This window comes from Gopherus flavomarginatus, chromosome 1 (genome assembly GCF_025201925.1).
Source record: "Gopherus flavomarginatus isolate rGopFla2 chromosome 1, rGopFla2.mat.asm, whole genome shotgun sequence".
Taxonomy (NCBI): domain Eukaryota; kingdom Metazoa; phylum Chordata; order Testudines; family Testudinidae; genus Gopherus; species Gopherus flavomarginatus.
Window position 1 is genome coordinate 366448521 of NC_066617.1, and position 3025 is coordinate 366451545.

Below are 3025 nucleotides of genomic sequence, written 5' to 3' on the forward strand. Positions count from 1 at the left end.
GGTGGCCTGTAGTAGACTCCCAGCACGACATCACCTGTGTTTTTTACCTCTTTTAGCCTAACCCAGAGACTCTCCACCCTTCCGTCTCCTATGTCCATCTCCACCTCAGTCCAAGTGTGTACATTTTTAATATATAAGGCAACACCTCCTCCCTTTTTCCCCTGTCTATCCTTCCTGAGCAAACTATACCCATCCACACCAACATTCCAGTCGTGTGTATTATCCCACCAAGTTTCAGTAATGCCAATAATGTCATAGTTGTATTTGTTTATTAGCACTTCCAGTTCTTCCTGCTTATTACCCATACTTCTTGCATTTGTATAAAGGCATCTAAGATACTGGTTTGATTTTGCCTCCCAGCTTTGCCCTGACCCTCCTTCCTCTCTGCCATTATAGCCTGTGCTCCCTCCTGCTTCCAACCCATCTCCCAGGTCTTGTTCCCCACTTTCCTGTGGGCTTTGCTCACCTGTCCCTGTCGAACCTAGTTTAAAGCCCTCCTTACCAGGTTAGCCAGTCTGTGCGCGAATAAGGCCTTTCCTCTCTTCGAAAGGTGAACGCCATCTGTTCCTAGCAGTCCTTCCTCAAGTAGCATCCCGTGGTCGAGGAAGCCAAAGCCCTCCTGGCGACACCATTTTGCAGCCAGGCATTCACCTCCACAATGCATCTGTCTCTGCCCGGACCCCTACCTTCAACAGGAAGAATCGAAGAGAATACCACCTGCGCTCCAAACTCCTTAACCCGTACTCCCAGAGCCCTGTAGTCACTCTTGATCTGCTCAGCATCACACCTCGCAGTATCATTTGTGCCCACATGGATGAGTAGCATGGGATAGTAGTCAGAAGGCCGGATAATCCTCGACAAAGCCTCTGTAACGTCTTGGATACGGGCCCCTGGCAGGCAGCATACCTCCCGGGATGAACGGTCAGGGCGACAGATGGGTGTCTCCGTCCCCCTCAGCAGAGAGTCTCCAACCACCACTACCCTACGTTTCTTATCAGTGGTGGCAGCAGACCTCCCAGCCTTAGGGGTACGAGGCTTCACCCCCTTAACTGTTGGGGGTGATTTCTTCTATCCTGTATCTTTTACCACAACAGGAGGGTTCGCAGCAGAGGTGGCGCACTGCCCGCTGCTAGAAGTAATCAGCTGGCTGTGTCCAACCTGAGCCTCCTCCTCCACTGGTGTGTCAGGTACACCCTGAGGCATCTCCTCTTCCACTGCAGTGTCAGTAGTCCCGTCAACTGGGACAGCACCATCAGCTGACTCCACATGGATACTGTCCAGGAATTGCTCATGGACATAGATGTTCCTCAGCCAGGCCACCTCCTCCTGTAGCTCTCCCACCTGCTGCCTGAGAGATTCCACCAGTAGGCACCTTTCACATTGGATGCCATCCCCAGCCTGGATATCAGTAAGTGGAAATTGCAAATTACAGTGTTTGCAAGCCCACACCAGAATCTGGGTAAAAGCATCCATGCTTTGGTGCTCTGTCTGGCTACAGGCGCAGGTGGAGGAGACAGAAGCAGTGCTGGCACAGGTGTTACGGGTCCTCCTCACCATTTTAAGCCTCCCTCTGTCAAAGTCTCAAATTCCTGTCTACAGCTCTCTGTCCGCTCCTCTTTGCTGTGAACAGAAAGGTTTTCGATGTGGCTCAGGTTATGGGTTCAAGGGACCAATGGGTCACAGATGAGACCGACAAGGGACCCCCCTCCCTTCCTACTCCCCTTCCAAAACTCCCTTGCAAAACTCCCTGTTAGCAGCTCCTGTTCGCTAAGCTCCCTGGTCGCTCAGGTTATGGGTTCAAGGGACCAATGGGTCACAGATGAGACCGACAAGGGACCCCCCTCCCTTCCTACTCCCCTTCCTGATTGATCCTCTGGTCAGGTGACAGCCAGGCTCACTGTTCTTGTTAACCCTTTCCAGGCAAAAGAGATAGGAAGCACTTTTGTTCTATTAACTCTTACTTATCTGTTTATGACACCCCCTAACAGGAGAGGTCTCAGATGACTGGAAAAAGGCTACTGTAGTGCCCATCTTTTAAAAAGGGAAGAAGGTATCTGGGGAACTACAGGCCAGTCAGCCTCACCTCAGTCCCTGGAAAAATCATAGAGCTGATCCTCAAGGAATCAATTCTGTAGGACTTAGAGGAGAGGAAAGTGATCAGGAACAGACAGCATGGATTCACCAAGGGCATGTCATGCCTGACTAACCTAATTGCCTTCTATGATGATATAACTGGCTCTGTGGATGAGGGGAAAGCAGTGGACGCGTTATACCTTGACTATAGCAAAGCTTTTGATTTGGTCTTCCCCAGTATTCTTTCCCACAAGTTAAAGAAATATGGGCTGGATGACTGGACTATAAGGTGGATAGAAAGCTGGCTAGATCATCGGGCTCAACGGGCAGTGAACAATGGCTCCATGTCTAGTTGGCAGCTGGTATCAAGCAGAGCGCCTCAAGGGTCAGTCCTGGGGCTGGTTTTGTTCAATATCTTCATTAATGATCTGAAGGATGGCATGGACTGCACTCTCAGCAAGTTTGCAGATGACACTAAACTGGGAGGAGTGGTAGATACGCTGGAGAGTAGAGATAGGATACAAAGGGACCTAGACAAATTAGAGGATTGGGCCAAAAGAAATCTGATGAGGTTCAACAAGGACAAATGCAGAGTTCTGCACTTAGGACAGAAGAATCCCATGCACTGCTACAGACTGGGGACCGAATGGCTAGGCAGCGGTTCTGCAGAAAGAGACCTAGAGATTACAGTGGATAAGAAGCTAGATATGAGTCAACAGTGTGCCCTTGTTGCCAAGAAGGCTAACAGCATTTTGGGCTGTATATGTAGGGGCATTGCCAACATATCGAGGGACGTGATCATTCCACTCTATTTGACATTGGTGAGGCCTCATCTGGAATACTGTGTCCAGTTTTGGGCCCCACACTACAAGAAGGATGTGGACAAATTGGAAAGAGTCCAGTGGAGGGCAACAAAAATGATTAGGGGGCTGGAGCACATAAGAGGCTGAGG